The sequence below is a fragment of the Leucoraja erinacea genome, chromosome 26 (assembly GCF_028641065.1).
Source record: "Leucoraja erinacea ecotype New England chromosome 26, Leri_hhj_1, whole genome shotgun sequence".
NCBI lineage: Eukaryota > Metazoa > Chordata > Chondrichthyes > Rajiformes > Rajidae > Leucoraja > Leucoraja erinaceus.
Window position 1 is genome coordinate 67,227 of NC_073402.1, and position 20,791 is coordinate 88,017.

Below are 20,791 nucleotides of genomic sequence, written 5' to 3' on the forward strand. Positions count from 1 at the left end.
TCCCACATAAGAGATTAGTATACAAACTTAAAGCACACGGCATTGGGGGTTCAGTATTGATGTGGATAGAGAACTGGCTGGCAGACAGGAAGCAAAGAGTAGGAGTAAACGGATCCTTTTCACAATGGCAGGCAGTGACTAGTGGGGTACCGCAAGGCTCAGTGCTGGGACCCCAGCTATTTACGATATATATTAATGATTTGGACGAGGGAATTGAATGCAACATCTCCAAGTTTGCGGATGACACGAAGCTGGGGGGCAGTGTTAGCTGTGAGGAGGATGCTAGGAGGCTGCAAGGTGACTTGGATAGGCTGGGTGAGTGGGCAAATGCATGGCAGATGCAGTATAATGTGGATAAATGTGAGGTTATCCAAACTTTTTTGCACTGTGGTTGCAAAGAACAATAAAGGTTGATTGATTGAAGTAGAAGGCTATTATCTGAATGGGCATGGGGGGTTCATTAGGGAAAGAGGGGCAGACAGATGCAAAGAGAGGAGTAAACCTAGGTGTCATGGGGTACACCAGTCATTAACGAGGTAGGCATGCCAGGTTTGCAGCAGGCAAGCTGGGGGGGCAGTGTTAGAAGAAGGAGCGAATGGTATGTTAGCATTAATAGCAAAAGGAATTGAGTCTAGGAGCAGGGAGGTTCTACTGCAGTTGTACAGGGTCTTGGTGAGACCACACCTGGAGTATTGCGTACAATTTTGGTCTCCTAATCTGAGGAACGATATTCTTGCCATAGAGGGAGTACAGAGAAGGTTCACTAGACTGATTCCTGGAATGTCAGGACTTTCATATGAAGAAAGACTGGATAGACTCGGTTTGTACTCGCTAGAATTTAGAAGATTGAGGGGGGATCTTATTGAAACTTACAAAATTCTTAAGGGGTTAGACAGGCTAGATGCAGGAAGATTGTTCCCGATGTTGGGGAAGTCCAAGGATAAGTTTAAGGATAAGGGGGAAATCTTTTAGGACCGAGATGAGGAAAACATTTTTTACACAGAGAGTGGTGAATCTGTGGAATTCTGTGCCACAGAAGGTAGTTGAGGCCAGTTCATTGGCTATATTTAAGAGGGAGTTAGATGTGGCCCTTGTGTAAAGGGATCAGGGGGTATGGAGAGAAGGCAGGTACAGGATACTGAGTTGGATGATCAGCCATGATCATATTGAATGGCGGTACAGGATCGAAGGGCCGAATGGCCTACTCCTGCACCCATTTTCTATGTTTCTATGAAAATAAAATAGATGGTCTCGCTGATGACGTCACAATGGCTCTGCTCCGCACGCCTGTTGCGCTATGTTCCACGCGCATCGAGTGACGTCACCCCTCTCCCCTTCCCTCCCCTCTCACCTCCATCGATTCTTCAAAAGACACAGAAAGAACGAGCAATCGGGCCCTGTCTGCAGCAACTGGGCGCCCCCGTGCGCTCCCGAGCTCCCCCGAGCTCCCCCGAGCGTCTGCTCTCCGAGCACCCCGGCTTGCTTTTCCTGAACTTTCCCAACGGTCATTATCACTTTGATGAACAATGCTTCAACGTTTTGGTTTGCGTTCGAAAACGTTGCATTGAAGGAAAAATATTTTACAGCCCATATGTGGTCGCTAACCCAAACGCTAAACCTAGCCCTAACCTTAACCCTAACCGGGCGTCACCCGCAGGGTAGCATACGCCAGCGTGTATGTCGTACAATTTTGACAGTTTTACGGACGTCAGCCACTGACGCTCGCAGTCGCCGAAAAAAACCGCAAAGTGGGACAGGCCCTTAACTTGACGCCTGGTACGACAAAAAACTGACATATTTTGTCATTAAAGAGGATAGCCATTGCTGGAAACATAGTCACCTGGTCCTCTTTGATTGGGGCAGAACCAGGCTCACTTATGTGTATAAATACGATCGTGTTTCAAACGAGCTGTTAGGTCCCTTCACGTGCCGGTCACTTCACCTGGAGGCCACTTCACCTGGAGGCCACTTCACCTGGAGGCCACTTCGCCTTCAAGGAGGGAGAGAGAGAAAGAAGATTCCCACCTTGAAAGTTAGAAAGAGCTTGGATCGTGTTATATGCCGGTGCCTTGCCGGTGCAGACAGGGAGACTCGAATGCGCAGAGGAACGTGAGACCTGTTATGTGGTTTCATTGCATTGTGAATAATTGCGTCTTACCTTATTGACAGTTTTCTCCTGCATTTCACTTGTATTTTGCTTTAATAAATACTCATGTGCGCCCTTTAAAAATGTTCTTTCCCCAGTTATTGATCTACATTGCAGCATCCTGTACATATTTCGTTTCAGGACCTAACCGATCACTGTTAACGTCATGCCCCAGTTTCCCTTTTATATTTCAACTGAAGAATCTCTGATACCTACAGTTAATATTGTTTCTATTTACACTGATACTGCCTGGCTTGCTGAGTAAACAAAAATCGCAAATACGTGAGAATTTCAGCGGGCTGGGCAGCATATGTAGATATAAAATGGCACCCGATGATTGGGGTCAAATCATTTTATCTGACCTAAAGAAGGGAGATAGCCAGAATGTCGAGGAGAGGTGAACGATAGGTGGATCCAGGTGAGGAAGGGTTGTTTGACAGAAGGAGAAACTGCGGTGGGGAAAGATGCATATAGCACAGATTTTGGGAAGAAATACGTGGAGACAACAAACGATTGCAGATTAAGCAATATGATAATAAAGGAACGTTAAACGCGAACGAAACAAGGATGTATTCCACAAACCGAGCAGTACTGGAATGTGTGGGTGACGGAAATGTGGATGAGTAGGTTAGTGGGCGTATTGGGATATGGGGCTGAGGAGTTAGCTGGGGAGAAAGCATGTGAGAGAAAGCAGCGAGAAAGGGACAGAGAAGCGCCGGTATTCGGCAAAGCCGACACCTATTCCATCGATGGTCTACCGCGACAGAGCAGCTTTATTCCGGTTTCTGCCGTTTACTCTTGGCAGTTTAGGATTGGAAGGAAAGCAGGTTTTATTTCGATTGTGATTAGAAATACAGCATGAAAACATGCCCTTCGTGCCACCAACTCTTCGCCGGCCAACGATCAACCGTTCACCCGAGTGCATCTTAGACACGTTATACAATGAACATATTAACTCATAAACCCGTGCGTCGTTTGGATGTGAAGGTATATCAGCGCACCCGGTGGAAACCCACGTTGTTATAGGGAGAACATAGAAATACCACACTGACAGCACCCGAGGTAAGAATCGAACCAAGGTCTCTGCGCTGTGAGGCACCGGGTCCACCAGGTGCGTCATCATACTGCCAATTGTATTTCTATTCACTGCAATACGTCTACGAATATTACAATTTCGTGCTACACAAGTCGGTTGAGCGGTAGTCACAGCACGCGTGGGTTAGTGAAACACAGACTATACATTTAAATCCCAATTCTCGGAACCACTTTCTCTCGTTATCCAAAATGATCACGTGCCTAAACTGGAATATCAGTGTACTAATTGCCGCACGTCTACCTTCGTGCATACGTGTTATATTTACCAACAATTACGAAGGTTTTAGAGTATTTATTTGAAACGTCAGCCATGTTGTATTCTGACTTGGCGTTAAATACAAAGTTTCCCATTCAATGTAAACAGATACATCGCCCCATTCCTCAGCTCCTCCCTGAATTTCCGTTGTGTCAGGCCATAGATACACGTGTTGGTACAGGTACTGAGCAGCCGAAACATAAATGCAAATTGCTGAGCGATATATAACGGAGAATTCAAAAATCTGTTGGTGTAAAAAAAGTTTTGCACTTGCCAGTTCATAGAATGTATCACATAGAGCATCCATAATAATATGAAATTGGCTGATATAGCGAACAACAAAATCATTGATTTTCTCCGGTTCTCCACCTCTGGATCCTTCTGATTGGCATTGTTGGCCCGGATTCCACGGCGAACTCTATTTGCTGCTATGATGTGTCTGACAGTTAAAGCGTTGAACAACAGGATTAAACTAATTGGCAATAACGGTGTTGTGATACTGTCAAACCACTCGTAGGCTTTCCACATGGATGACGTAAAGTATTCCGCCTTTAAGATGCAACGCCAAGGCACACTGTTGATTACATCATAAGGTGCCACAACAAAGTAAAACGGAGCACACCTTGCACAGCTCACTAAAGCCACGGTTATAGAAACCGCAGTGGCTATTCTCTCCGTACAATATCGTTCACGCAATTTCTGACAGCAGATGGCGATGTAGCGGTCGGACGTGAAGGCTACTGTTAGCCACACGGAGCAGTCCATAGCTGCCATCCTCGTGACCAGCGTCAGAGCGCAGACCGGAGTTATCAGCAGGAAGTTAACATAGACATAGATGTTATTAATCTGCTCTACCAGAACAGCGACGAAAACCACCACCAGGTCCGCTGCCGCCATGGTCACCAGGTAGCGAGAGATGCATTTGGAGAGTCCACATTTTCCGCGAGACAGGATCACAATAGCTATTAAATTAACTGCAAGGAGAAGGGGAAATACGAGTTAAATGCAACAAGCGCTGGATATGATCTGTTTGACGTGATACCAAGCAAAGAGCGAGATTGTTCCCAACCTGCGGCACCCATCTGCACTAGCCGAAACATACCGATCAAACCGACCTTCCGGAACGTGCAGTTGATTATTGAGGGGAAAACAAGATTCTGTTGTCCGACTGTTTCAGGGAAAGTCTAATGCAATGGTCTGAAGACGATTGACTCGTCGGAAGGCTGCGGCAAAACCTCGTAATTGTAATTTGTAATATTAAAGCAAACGTGATGCCACGACCAACTCTTATATGTTGTACGTAATTCATATCAATCCATTCCTGCGTATCCAGATATCTATCCCTTTAAATGCGACTATGATATCTGTCTCAAACACCACTCCAGGCAGCGCGTCCCACGCACTCACAAACCTCCGTGTAAAACGAACTTGCAGGCACATCTCCTTCAAGTTGCACCTCTCTGCTTAAAACTAAACCCTCTAGAATTTGTTTTTTTTTTTCCATCCCGGTAAATAGTTCTGCCACTCCACGCTTCTCATAATTTACCCATCTGTCCCCCAGGCAACCTCTGTCATTCCAGAGAAAACAATTCAGGTCCTGCCCAACCTTTTTTTGTAGTTAAGTAATACCACCTAATCCAGGCAAAGCTGGCATCCTGGTAAAACACCATCTGCACCATTTCTGAAGCGTCCACCTTCTTGCTTTCATGGGACGACCAGAACGGCAAACAACAATCCTATAGTTCTGAATTGTCAATTATTGACTCTTATTCTCAAGACCCTGACTGATTAAAGCAAACACACCATATGCCCGAAGAAGGAGTCTGAAGAAGGGTTTCGGCCCGAATCGTCGTCTTTTTCCTTCGCTCCATAGATGCTGCTGCACCCGTTGAGTTTCTCCAGCAATTTTGTGTACCTTCGATTTTCTAGCATCTGCAGTTCCTTCTTGAACACACCATATGCCTTAATTGTCATTATATTTATGTGTTGCCACTTACAAAGAGTTGTGGCATTACAGTCCGAGATACACCTATACATCAATGTTGTTTTGGATCTTAAGATTAATTAATCAATAATGCAAAAATCATTCATAAACAATGGCAAAACATAAATGGCAAGCACATTAGCACACTGTTATAAACTGTTTTATACACGAAACTTGTTTAAAATAAAATTAAAACAAGTGATGACGATTCCAATATAATAAAACAGTGGCGCGAGGGAGAATGGGAACACGGCCGGAGCGCACAACAAGAAGGAGGGAGATCTACTGTCACTCAAAAGTAATTATCACAGGCATACTGATAAATGATTTAATATCTGGCCAATTTTTTTGGTACCATATTTGAATTATTAATAACTTATAAAGATGGTACTCAAGCCATTTTGTTTCTGGATTTATGAACACTCAAATATAAAAATCTAAGGCATCGCTGGGGAAACGCGCAAAGCCGAGATTGTGAAAGAACCTAACATTGACTTCTTAGGCAGGGGAGGGGTATTCCTTGCACTCCCGGACATTGCAACATGGGGTATTACCTTGGCTCTGGGATTAAAATTCCCGAAGTCGCGTTGAGGCAGATCGGTCCATTAATTTGGAAAGAGTTTTACCAAACTGGTACCGGAGAGGATGGATCTCATATGTGAGGAAAAACAGTTAAATGGAATTGGGGTTATTCGAACTCGATTTTGCCTGCTAAGAAGAAACGACTAATGGCCTAGTTTCAAGCGAGGTAAACATCCGCGAAAATATGTGTTCAATAGTCTGGTGCCTTCGTGAGGCCATCACTGCAAGCGAAGTGTAAATAAGTTGTGTGCTGCGGTCAATGGCAGAGGATCACGTGACGAATGCCTTGGGAATTAAAGAACGGAGGCAATGCTCAGGCGTAGTCTGGTCGGCCGTCCATGGCAGTCGGCTCTGTTGGTATATCCTTATTTCTGATATTCAAATGAATTTGCAAACATTTAACGTTTTCTAACGAACTAAAACTTTTCAGTCTGTCCGAATAACCCAAGTCTACTCCTATCACATGAACGTAAGAACTGAGGGAATTAATACATTTCATATTGAAAATAACAAGCAAACATGCGCCAATGAAGAAACGATGAAGATATTTTTGAGGCTGTGAAAACTTCAATTGACATTTTGACCAATGTATAAAGAAGGCTTACTTTTGTTTTCAGAAACAAACGCATGGTTATCTAAAATAACAGGGGGATCAGTTAGAAAAGCGCAGCTAGGGAAAGACAATCTCCCACTTTCCTATAAAATCTTGTGCAGCGCCATGATTGAAAACCATGACGCAAAATTGTTGGAAATCGTCAATGCCGCGGAGTTCGGTAAATATTAGCTAAATCAGCAAAATAAACGACGCATTTAACCAAAATAAAGATAGCTCAAACGTAACGTATTGATGAAACTCCACAAACTGCAGCTAGACGCAGTAGCTTACCAGGGATACCAATCACTGCAAGCACAGGGTAGTAAATGCCTGCTATGTAGTAAATTGCTGGATATTCCATTGCCGTGTGCAAGAGATGCAAGAGATGGCCGGCCACGATTAGCGAGTGGTTAAAACCCTTTATATACAGACAAGGAAATGAGCGTTGGGCCAATTAATGGAAACTCCTCAGATCAGCAACAGCTGAACAACAGTTGAACAAACACTTATAATAAACTAATCTTACTCCGTGGGGAATTTGGAAAAAATACGTTCAGATACTTAGTCGTTTCTTCGATGGAAATTGTTGCAAAATGTCATTGTTTTCAACCAGATTTGAGCTTCTTCAACATGTTTATCTGACAGTCATATAACCATATAACAATTACAGCACGGAAAACAGGCCATCTCGACCCTTCTAGTCCGTGCCGAACACATAATCTCCCCTAGTCCCATATACCTGCGCTCAGACCATAACCCTCCATTCCCTTCCCATCCATATAACTATCCAATTTATTTTTAAATGATAAAAACGAACTTGCCTCCACCACCTTCACTGGAAGCACATTCCACACAGCTACCACTCTCTGAGTAAAGAAGTTCCCCCTCATGTTACCCCTAAACTACAGTCCCTTAATTCTCATGTCATGTCCCCTTGTTTGAATCTTCCCTACTCTCAGTGGGAAAAGCTTTTCCACGTCAACTCTGTCTATCCCTCTCATCATTTTAAAACCTCTATCAAGTCCCCCCTTAACCTTCTGCGCTCCAAAGAATAAAGCCCTAACTTGTTCAACCTTTCTCTGTAACTTAGTTGCTGAAACCCAGGCACATTCTAGTAAATCTCCTCTGTACTCTCTCTATTTTGTTGACATCCTTCCTATAATTAGGCGACCAAAATTGTACACCATACTCCAGAATTGGCCTCACCAATGCCTTGTACAATTTTAACATTACATCCCAACTTCTATACTCAATGCTCTGATTTGTAAAGGCCAGCACACCAAAAGCTTTCTTTACCACCCTATCTACATGAGATTCCACTTTCAGGGAACTGTGCACAGTTATTCCCAGATCCCTCTGTTCACCTACATTCTTCAATTCCCTACCATTTACCATGTGCGTCCTATTTTGATTTGTCCTGCCAAGATGTAGCACCTCACACTTATCAGCATTAAACTCCATCTGCCATCTTTCAGCCCACTCTTCCAACTGGCATAAATCTCTCTGTAGACTTTGAAACTCTACTTCATTACCCGCAACCCCACCTATCTTAGTATCATCTGCATACTTACTAATCCAATTTACCACACCATCATCCAGATCATTGATGTACATGACAAACAACAGTGGACCCAACACAGATCCTTGTGGCACCCCACTCGTCACTGGCCTCCAACCTGACAAACAACCATCCACCATTACTCTCTGACATCTCCCATTCAGCCACTGTTGAATCCATCTTGCTACTCCACCATTAATACCCAACCATTGAACCTTCTTAACCAACCTTCTATGAGGAACCTTGTCAAAGGCCTTACTGAAGTCCATATACACAACATCCACTGCTTTACCCTCATCAATTTCCCGAGTAACATCTTCAAAAAATTCAAGAAGATTAGTTAAACATGACCTTCCAGGCACAAATCCATGTTGACTGTTCCTAATCAGACCCTGTTTATCCAGATGCTTATATATATTATCTCTAAGTATTCTTTCCATTAATTTGCCCACCACTGACGACAAACTAACAGGTCTATAATTGCTAGGTTTACTCTTAGACCCCTTTTTAAACAATGGAACAACATGCGCAGTACGCCAATCCTCCGGCACTATTCCCGTTTCTAATGACTTTTGAAATATTTCTGCCATAGATTCACAATCGCCTGTAAATATGTATCAAAACACAGTTGAACAGAGGGATCTGGGTATAACCGTGCATAGTTCCTTGAAGGTGGAATCTCATATAGATAGGGTGGTAAAGAAAGCTTTTGGTATGCTAGCCTTTATAAATCAGAGCATTGAGTATAGAAGCTGGGATGTAATGTTAAAATTGTACAAGGCATTGGTGAGACCAAATCTGGAGTATGGGGTACAATTTTGGTCGCCAAATTATAGGAAGGATGTCAACAAAATAGAGAGAGTACAGAGGAGATTTACTAGAATGTTGCCTGGGTTTCAACAACTAAGTTACAGAGATAGGTTGAATAAGTTAGGTCTTTATTCTCTGGAGCGCAGAAGGTTAAGGGGGACCTGATAGAGGTCTTAAAAATGATGAGAGGGATAGACAGAGTTGATGTGGACAAGCTTTTCCCTTTGAGAATAGGGAAGATTCAAACAAGGGGACATGACTTCAGAATTAAGGGACAGAAGTTTAGGGGTAATATGAGGGGGAACTTCTTTACGCAGAGAGTGGTGGCGGTGTGGAATGAGCTCCCAGTGGAAGTGGTGGAGGCAGGTTCATTGGTATCATTTAAAAATAAATTGGATAGGCATATGGATGAGAAGGGAATGGAGGGTTATGGTACGAGTGCAGGCAGGTGGGACTAAGGGGAAAAAAATTTGTTCGGCATGGACTTGTAGGGCCGAGATGGCCTGTTTCCGTGCTGTAATTGTTATATGGTTATATGGTTAAAACACAATAATCAGTGCAGATAGAAAACGTAACAAAACAATCGTACACGTTTCTTTCTCCTCAAATATTATTTGCCATATATTGTTCCCTGAAAAATCCTGATGGCACTGCGGAATGCTTCATTATAGAAGGCGGTGTAATGCAGGTTGCCAAATATATTGAGTAGGGAGGTGGATACATCCCTAGGTGCACACTATATCAAAAGGCGAGGGGAAGAATGGAAATATGAAGATCAGATTGCGTATTGAAGTGTATTTGAAGGACGGAATGGTGAGCCCTACTCCCGTTTTGTATATGTCGAAATATATTCTCTCATTCCATTTCACCTTTCTATTTCTTGGTTCAAGAAATGTTTTCTTTACACTTCTGAAAGCTGCCAACTCAATTTAATTACACGTTGGTTGTATCCAGGCTGGACACAATTCTTCCTTCTATAATAGTGAATTGTTATCTCTTGAAGTTTTACAAATGACCGCAGAACGGAAACTTGCTTTTTACTGGATTTCCAAATAAACATAGCCCTCTAGTCTTTAACGTTCCCCTGAGGAGCATCCTGAAGTTCTCAGCACGCTGGGGTCATTCGGATCGGTCTGAACCATCCGAATCATCCGCTATCACAATCCTACTGGAGTCGAATAGTGAACTTAGTATCGAAGACTTTCTAAATCCAGAACGTAGAAACATATCGCCAGCGCTACTGACAAATATCTACATGTGCGCTTTAGAAACCAGATTGGTTTGGGAATGATTTCCCCCCAAACTGCAAGGAAATACACAAAATTGTAGACAAGGCCCGGTGTATGAAATAGACCAGATTCCACACCATTGAATCTGCCTGCACTTCACTCTGCTCGGAAAAGCAGCCAACAAAATCAAAGACAGCCCAACCTAATCGTTGTTTCCTCCCGTTACCGTCTGCAAAATATACAGATGCTTAAAACTGCACGCCTGAGACCCAGGAGCAGATTCTTCCCCATGGTTATTGTACGTCTGAACGGTCCACACACAAGTGGGGTAGAGTCCCAATTTTCCAACTTCCTTCATTGCTGCCATTTCCGCTTTACTCTGGTACTGATCCACTACGTTGATGAGAAATATATTCTGATGCTAGCATATTTCATTTCGCAAACAAAAGCGTTGCACTCTACCTCAATACACGTGACATAATAATAATAATAATAATAATAATAATAATAATAATAATAATAATAATAATAATAATAATAATAATAATAATAATATATTTTATTGTCATTGCACATAAGTGCAACGAGATTTGGTATGCAGCTTCCATCCGATGTCATAACTTAAATAACTAATAAAATTTAGATTTAGATACCCCGAGAACATGGTTTGTAAAAAGAACATTACAACAGTAAAGCAGTCAAAACAGTTCCAACAGACTAAAGTGCAGATGTGTCTGAGCGACGTGACCATCCTAGGGAGACAGTCCATGGGGATGGGGGGCACTCAGCAGGGCCGGTTCAGAGCCACTATAGCTCTGGGAATGAAGCTGTTCCTGAGACTGGAAGTGCGGGCGTAGAAGGCCTTGTAACGTCTGCCGGAGGGAAGTAGTTCGAACAGTCCATTATAAGGGTGTGAGGAGTCTTTATGGATGCTGACGGCCTTCCTGAGGCACCATGTGTGGTAGATGCCCTCCAAGGCTGGTAGCGGTGTCCCAATAATCTTCTGCGCTCTGTGGACATGCGCTGAAGAGCTCTCCTCTCTGACTCCCTGCAGCTGAGATACCACACAGAGATGCTATACATTAGTATGCTCTCTGTGGTGCAGCGGTAGAAGGTTGTCAGCAGCTGTTGGGGCAGACCAGTCTTTTTTAATGTTCTCAAGAAGAACAGTCGTTGCTGTGCCTTCTTGACCAGCGCAGCAGTGTTGGTGGACCATGTGAGGTCCTCTGAGTTGTGGGTGCCCAGAAACTTAAAGCTGGACACTCTCTCCACACTTTCCCCGTAAATGGAGATTGGGGCGTATTCTCCATTATGGGACTTCCTGAAGTCAATAATCAGCTCCTTGATCTTGGAGGTGTTTAGTGACAAGTTGTTATGTGTGCACCAGTCCGCCAGGTTCTGCACCTCCGCCCTGTATTTTGTTTCATCAGCCCAATCACTGTTGTGTCGTCTGCAAACTTCACGATGGTGTTGGTGTCGAATGCAGGAACACAGTCGTGAGTGAAGAGGGAGTAGAGCATGGGGCTTAGTACACAGCCCTGTGTGTGCCGGTGCTCAGTGTGATAGTGGAGGACAGGTGCGGGCCCAGTCTCACTGCATGCGGTCGCTCCGTCAGAAAATTCAGGATGCAATCGCATATCGGTGAGCTGAGGCCTAGCTGGTGGAGTTTGGTGGTGAGCTTGGTGGGGATGACCGTATTGAAGGCAGAGCTGTAGTCTATGAAGAGCATCCTCACGTACGTGCCCTGTCTGTCCAGGTGAATCAGGACAGTATGAAGGGCCAGAGAGATGGCATCCTCTGTTGATCTATTTGTCCTGCATGGAAATTGATGAGAGTCCAGTGAGGCAGGGATGCTGGATTTGATGTGGGAGAGGACCAGCCTTTCGAAGCACTTCATTGGGATTGGAGTTAGGGCAACCGGGCGGTAGTCATTCAGGTTGGTGACTTTAGACTTTTTCGGCACCGGTACTATGGTGGCTGTTTTCAGGCACTTGGGGACCGTTGCCAGAGATAGAGACAGGTTAAAGATCCCCATGAGTACCTCCGCCAGCTGTACAGCACAGTCCTTTAGTACCCTTCCCTGGACCCCATCCGGGCTTGCAGCCTTGCGTGGATTGATCCTACGCAGAGCGCACTGTATCTCCTGAGTGCTCATTGATAAACAGAGACAATAATAAACCTGAATCTAAACTTAAAGCAGAATTAAGTATCTGCCATATCAATACAGCAACAACACGACGGGTCGTGGAATGACGAAACAACGCGATATATACCCAATTGTGATGATTTAAATCTTTTTATTTGAATTTCACAGCAATTTGCATACATACAATAATAACAGACAGTGACACTCAAGGCATAGTTGTGCAACAGTATGTAAGCGACCCTCAAAGCCCTTACCCGTACCCACCTTCAACCCACCCGAATCAGGTCGGAACCAAACGGGGACAAACAACACTCACATACATACACATCCACACAAATATGGTAAGGTAAACAAAACAAAAAGTACTAAAAAAAAGAAAAAAAAAAAAAATAAAAAAAAAAAAAAAAAAAAAAGGGGGTCACTAATAACAGTAAATAAGTAAGTAATTAAATAAATAAGTGTGGGGGGGTGGGGGGGGGGGGGGGGTTAAGGGGAGAGCAGCTGCAGTAGAGCAGAACAATGGTGGAGAGCACTCAGTTCTCTTCCGAGTCCGGGGACAAGTTGAGAGAGTTATCAAGTTCCAAGAAAGGGTTCCATGTATCTAGTAATGTCTTGGTAGAACCTTTGAGAGAGAACCTAAGTTTTTCAAGCTTTAAATTGTAAAGCACCTCCTTAATCCAGCGGGCGTGTGTCGGGGGACAGGTGAGCCTCCAGTTAAGCAAGATCAGTCTCTGGGCTAACAAGGTTGTAAAAGCTAGGACCCGTTTCACTGCAACAGAGAGGTTGGTGTTGGGAGGGGTACCGAAAATGGCTGACAGTGGGTTTGGAGGAATAGTCTGGCCGTAGGCTCTGCTAATCAAGTCGAAAGCACTCCTCCAAAAGGCTGCTAGCTTAGGGCAAGACCAAAACATATGGCTATGGTTAGCAGGAGATTGATTACATCTGTTGCAGGTGTCCCTAACAGCGTGGTAAATTCTAGATAATCTTGCATTTGTGTAGTGGACTTTGTGAAGGACTTTGCATTGGATTAGGCCATGACGGGCACATATGGAGGAAGAATGGATCAAATCCAAGGCAGAGTCCCATTGCTGGTCTGTTAGTTTCGTATTCAGCTCACCCTTCCACGCAGCTTTTAATGAGGTATGAGGTTTCAATATAACCGACCCTAAAGTTATACAAAACAGAGATGCATTTCTTCCGGTTGGGATCTAGAGCTAAGATGGTATCGGTCAGGGTTTCAGGGGGGCGATTTGGGAAATGGGGGAATGTCTTCTTCACAAAATCCCTAATCTGGAAAAAACGACAAAGGTGGGAGTTTGGGAGGCTATAGTTGGACGAAAGCTCTGCATTGGACGAAAAGATGCCATTCTTGTATAGGTTTTTGATACTACTGATACCGTTGCTATGCCAGGTTTTGAATGCGTGGTCTGTACTTGAAGGTTTAAAGATGTGGTTTTTAAGCAATGGGGTCAAGATGGAAGGGCCTTGTAAACTGAAGTTTTTCCTGAGTTGACTCCATATCTTGAGCGAGAGGGACGCAATTGGGCCTGCGCCCACAGATGTTATAGGAAGGGGGAGTTGGGAGCATAGGACAGATCGCAACGGGAGACGTGAACTCGCCTTTTCCATATGTACCCAGGTCGGTAGGTGGTCGCAATCATCATTCATCCAATACAGGAGTTTTTGCAAGTTAGCTGCCCAATAGTATCGCCTAGGAAGTGCCAAACCGCCGTCACTCTAAGGAAACTGCAGTATCGACTTTCGGATTCTAGCCGGTTTGCAACCCCATAAAAATTTAGATATTGTCCTTTCTAATTTATCAAAAAAAGATTTGGTGATAAGTATAGGGACGTGCTGGAAAAGATACAGGAATTTGGGTAGGACGACTATCTTGACCAGATTTTATCCGACCCACGAGGGATAGCGGTAAAACTGACCAGCGGTCAAAATCTCTTTCAGCTTTCTCAACCAGAGGCAGAAAGTTTGTGTGGAACATATCAGATAAGGGTGTTGTGATAAAGACGCCGCGGTAGCGAAACTCGTCCTCTGCCCATTTGAATGAGGTTAAAGAGCGAGGGAGCTTAGCCAATGAGTTAATCAGTAAAAGCTCACTTGTAATAAACAGAGAATAAGAGAGGGTGGGTTTCCTAAATGTGCATATTTTAATGCTAGGAGCATTGTAAGAAAGGTGGATGAGCTTAGAGTCTGGATTGACACCTGGAAGTATGATGTTGTGGCGATCAGTGAAACATCGTTGCAGGAGGGCTGTGATTGGAAACTAAATATTCCAGGATTTCGTTGCTTCAGGTGTGATAGAATTGGAGGGGCAAGAGGTTGAGGTGTTGCATTGCTTATCAGGGAAGATATTACAGCAGTGCTTTGGCAGGATAGATTAGAGGGCTCGTCTAGGGAGGCTATTTGGGTGGAACTGAGAAATGGGAAAGGGGTAGCAACACTTATAGGGGTGTACTATAGACCGCCAAATGGGGAGCGAGAATTGGAAGAGCAAATATGTAAGGAGATTGCAGATATTAGTAGTAAGCACAAGGTAGTGATTGTGGGAGATTTCAATTTTCCACACATAGACTGTAAACACAATCTGTAAATGGGCTGGATGGGTTGGAGTTTGTGTTATCCACAAACCTGCTAGTGTTGCTCCCAATTCCCTCTTCCAAATTATATATATGGTAACCTGTTGCAGCCCCAACACCGAGCCTTGCGGCACTCCAATCGCCACTGACTGCCATTCTGAAAACGACCCGTTCACTCCTACTCTGACAACCAATTTTCTATCCACATCAACTCCCTTCACCCAATACCATGTGCTTTAATTTTAGTCACCAGATGCTGGTTCAAACTGAAGATAGACAAAAAATGCTTTTTTGGTCAGACAGAATCTCTGGACAAAAGGAAAATATTATGTTTTGGGTTGGGTCTGAAATAGGTACCTGCACACCTTTGGAATGTGGAAGGAAACAAGAGCACCCGGAGAAAACCCATGCGATCAAAGGGAAAAGGAGCAAACTCCATACAGACAGCATCCATATTCATGATCAATTCCGGGTCTCTTGGACTTTTAGGCAGCAACTTTATGGCCAATGTACTGCCCCATATTCTTGAACTTAATTAAAACATACAGTAACTGCAAAGGGGAACATAGCGTCACTTGGAGATTTAAAACTGAAAATAGATATTTTCATTTTTTTAGTAACCAATGTTATCAATGTATAATTTTGCGTGTGTTGGAAAACAAAATATAGTGGCACAGCTGATGGACTTGCTGCCTCACACGCCAGAGATCTGTGTTCGATCCTGTCCTCGGGCACTGTCTGTGTTGAATTTGCACATTCTCCCTGCAAGCGTGTGGGTTTCCTACCACATCCCAAAGATGCATTGGCTTTGTAGGTTAACTTGTCTCTGTAAAATTGCCACATATGTGTTGGGAGTGGGTGAGGAGAGTGGGGTAACAGAACTTGTGTGAATGGGTAGACAAAAATGCTGGAGAAACTCAGCGGGTGAGGCAGCATCTGTGGAGCGAAGGAAATAGGCAATGTTTCAGGTTGAGACCCTTCTTCAGACTGATATGAGGATGGGGGAGACGGGAAGAAGAAAGGAAGAGGCAGAGACAATGGCCTGAGGGAGAGCAGGGAAGGGGAGGAGAAAGTAGGGACTACCTGAAATTGGAGAAGTCAATGTTCATACCGCTGGGGTATAAACTGCCCAAGCGAAATATGAGGTGCTGCTCCTCCAATTTACGGTGGGCCTCACGCTGGCCATGGAAGTGGTCCAGGACAGAAAGGTTGGATTTGGAACGGGAGGGGGAGTTGAAGTGCTGAGCCACCGGGAGATCAGGTTGGTTATGGCAAACCGAGCGGAGGTGTTGTGCGAAGCGATCGCCAAGCCTACGCTTGGTTTCACCGATGGAGAGCAGTTGAAACCTAGAGCAGCAGATGCAACAGATGAAGTTGGAGGAGGTGCAGGTGAACCTCTGCTGCACCTGGAAAGACTGCTTGGGTCCTTGAATGTTGTCAAGGAGGGAGGTAAAGCGACAAGTTGTAGCATTTCCTGCGGTTGCAAGGGAAAGTGCCAGGAGAGGGGCTGGTATGGGTGGGAAGGGACAAATTGACCAGGGAGTTATGGTGGGAGCGGTCTCTGTGGCAAGCCAACATGGGAGGAGATGGGAAGATGTGGCCAGTGGTGGGATTCCATTGGAAGAAAAAAAAGTTGGAGAAAAGTTGGAGTTGAAGTAAGGCAGCATCTATGGAGCGAACGAATAGACGACGTTTCGGCTCGAGACCCTTCTTCAGATTGATGTCGTGGGGGGTGGACATGAAAAAGAAAGGAAGAGGTGGAGACAGTAGGCTGTGGGAGAGCTGGGAATGGGAGGGGAAGGAGGGAGAAACCAAGGACTACCTGAAATTAGAAAATCCAATGTTCATACTGCTGGGGTGTAAACAACCCAAGCAAAATAGGAGGTGCTGCTCCTCCAATATGCAGTGGGCCTCACTCTGGCCATGGAGGAGGCCCAGGACAGAAAGGTCAGATTCGGAATGGGAAGGGGAGTTGAAGTGTTGAGCCACTGGGAGATCAGGTTGGTTATTGCGAACCTAGTGTAGGTGTTGTGCGAAGAGATCGCCAAGCCAGCGCTTGGTCTCACCGAGGTTGATCCACATATTTGTTTGGAAGTGGAAAGAAATAATAGAAATTGCATTAATTGCAATGTGTAAAAAGAGTTGAGATACTGTATTATAATTTTGCTGCATGTCATTGTGGTTTATATCATGTCTTGATTGGTGAATATGTTCAGTTTGTGACTTTATTTGTAGCAGAAATAATATGTGAATGCTTCGTTGAGCATAATTCCGACTGGTAACTGTGCACTTCGTCCGAGCACATTATCGCACGCATCATGCAAGCCGTCTTAAATGACCACCTAAACTGTCATTTGTCAACTTAAAAAGCTGCCAAGGTTGCCCGGCTGACAACAGAAAAAAAAAATTAAGTGAGAGCCCTGCAAGGTGTATAATATTTTTGACACTGTCGTAGGCCTTTCTTACATATGCTGTCACAACATACTGTAGTCTCTAAACAACCCTTCAGTAATTTTCCTTGCCCTCCATTTCAGAACAATAGTGTTTTAAGCCAATAACTCAACACCAGCACTGGCAATAAATAAATAAATAAATAACTACACGCAGCTTTCCAGCCCCTTATCTCATTGGCCACGCTAGGCTGCAAATCGGTGTCAATCTGGTAGACCATCTTCCTCTAGTCGTGGGGGTGGGGGATTGGGTGGGGCCTCACAAGTGGAACAGCTTAGGGCCTCTCTTCATCTAAATCCGGCCCTGATTGGAGGAAAAGTAATGATTATCAGAGAGCAAGAAGATACTGGTTTTCAGAAACAACAAGCAATGATTCGAAATATGATAATGGTGGCATATATTGAGGGATAATGCGAGGTCATCCATTCTGAGATGAAGATACAAAGTATCACATAATGAACACTACAATTTCTGTGATGAATGCGCCTGTGAATCCTGAGATGGCCAATATAAATTTGAGAATGGTAGGGTTAATGTGTTCTTATACACATGACTTCTCCATGGATTTCACTTTGTCATGTGGACAATGGTGATCATCCACTGCATCCTGACCTATCGCCAGCCGTCTTGACTATGTCTTGCCACTGGATCCAAGACGGCCGGGACAAGAGCGTGAGGCTGACGATTTGCGCAACTCTCCCTCACTTTAATCTAAGTCAAGCACAAGTAATGACTTCAAGACCCGTACCACCCAACTGGGCGATGCAAGATTACCACAGGGGTGCGTGCAGCTGAGAAGAAGCACACCGCAGAAGCGAAAACGAGTCGCGTGCAAGGCTCGAGCCATCTCAACTTCTACTGCAGGACTCACCCAACTATGTCCTATATGCGTTTCTGGTCCGGATCGGTCTCACCAGTCATCTTCGGACCCGCACACAAAAACATTGGTCACGGTCTTCTTCGACTACGAAGGACAAACAAAAACAGCAACAACAACAACAATATACATTAGATTCTGAATTCATTGAAATGGTGGATATCAAAAGCATATCTCCATGAATGGGAATGCCCAATATTGGGAGACAGCATTTTAGTAAGACAAATAACCTACCAAAAAGGTAATTAGTTGAAATTCGTAGATGAGTGTTTTGACTCTGATTGTACAGCAAATAATGGAGAAGGAAAGATCATCCAACGTATTAAAGTTGGTTCCTGGCATGCTAATGGAAGCCGAGGATGACTGTGCCTGTATGCAAGCAACAGCACGGGATACCTGTTGTATGTGCCTGTTGTACTGGCACATACAATGAATCAGGAAGATCCCTAGGACAGTGTAGCAATGAATCTTCCAATGGAAGCATATTGCTGAGACAGATTGAGAGTCACTTGTTTGTAAAGTTAAGGTAAACCTTCAACATCTCGTCTCTAAATGAGTTCATTTGAGGTATGAGAGCTGGTGTTGTGCAACTTAATGACATTGCGTACACTTTAAACTGCATCGACCATCACAACAAAGCTTTATTAACGAGACCACTGTGTTCTTTGAGCGGTTTGCTGTTGCTTTCCATAACTCAACTATTCACTGGCGAATGGATAGAACAATCTGTGTTATTTAGCCAGAAATACATTTTATCTTGCTGTTGGATATAATTAATGTTGTTCCCAAAGCTGAGATTTTTGGAATGTAACTGTAATCCCGTGTCCAGGACAAAATCCCCTCATTTCCCTCGTTTATTTCAGTGAGCACAGAGAGAATGAATAATTTCAAAACTGACATGTGTTGCTTCCTTTTACAGTTCAGGAAAATGGTGGCGAACCTGAAAATATTTTGCTTCCACACGTGTGGCCAGAGCTGCAAAACGTCCATCATTTTCTGATTTGATTCAGATTCCAGCATCTGGAGCTTGTTTTATGAACCACACTGTACCTCCACCCTCAGTTAATTGTAAAAGCAATAGTTGATTTTGTACTTATATTGAGATGTTTTACCTATCCATGCACTGTCCATATACTATTTTAAATGTTGTTGTACCTTCCTCAACTACCCCATCTGGAAATTTGTTCTATATACCCACCACTCTGTGAAAACATTGCCTTTCAGAGTATAATCAAATATTTCATCTCTCACCTTAAAGCAATGTCCCCTAATTTTTATTCCCTGACTGGGCAACAGACTGTATATTTACCCCCATTTACTCACGTCCTGATATTGTACACCTCTATAACAGTACCCTCAACCTCCTACACTCAACGAATAAGGTCCTAGCCTCTCCAACCTCTCCTTATAGCGTAGGCCCTCACGTCCTAGCAAGACAATCGTAAATCTTCCCTGCACTCTTATCAACTTAATATATTCCCTAACCCAGTGTGTCGAAAACTGAGCAAAATACACCAAATGTGGCCTCACCAACATCTTGTACAATTGTAACATAACATATAGGAAGCGAGTCATGGAGTGATGCAGTGTGGAAATAGACCCTTCGGCACAACTTGCCCACATTGGCCAACATGTCCCAGTTACCCTACTCCCTCCGGCAAGCATTTGGTCCATACTCCTCCAAACATGTCCTATCCACATACCTGTCTAACTGTTTCTCACATGCTAGGATCAGCCCTGTCTCAACTACCTCCTCTGGCAGCTTGTTCCATACATTCACCACCCTTTGTGTGAAAAACTTGCTCCTCGGATTCCAATTAAATATTTTCTCCTTCACCTTAAACTGTCCTTTGGTCCTCGATTTACCTACTCTGGCAACAGATTCTGTGCATCTTCATGTTTAAGAAAGAACTGCAGATGCTGGAAAAATCGAACATAGACAAAAATGCTGGAGAAGCTCAGCGGGTGAGACAGCATCTATGGAGAGAAGGAATAGGGACCATTTTGGGTTGAGACCCTTCTTCAGAATTATGTCGTGGGGGGGGGGGGGAGAAAGGAAGAGACAGTGGGCTTGTAGTAGTGCTAGGAGGGGAAGGAGGGAGATAGCAAGGACTATCTGAAATTGGAGTGTTCAGTTCTGGGCAGCGTGTTAAAGGAAAGATGTTGTCCATTTGGAGGTCAATGTTCATATCACTGGTGTGTAAACTACCCAAACGAAATATGAGGTGCTGTTCCCAGCGCAAATTGGAGGAACAGCACCTCATATTTCGCGTGGGTAGTTTACACCCCAGCAGTATGAACATTGACCTCAAAATTGACAACATCTTTCCTTTAACACGCTGCCCAGAACTGAACACAATAACACAATACTCTAAATGTGGCCTCACCAACATATAACCATATAAACATATAACAATTACAGCACAGAAACAGGCCATCTCAGCCCTTTTAGTCCATGCCGAACACTTACT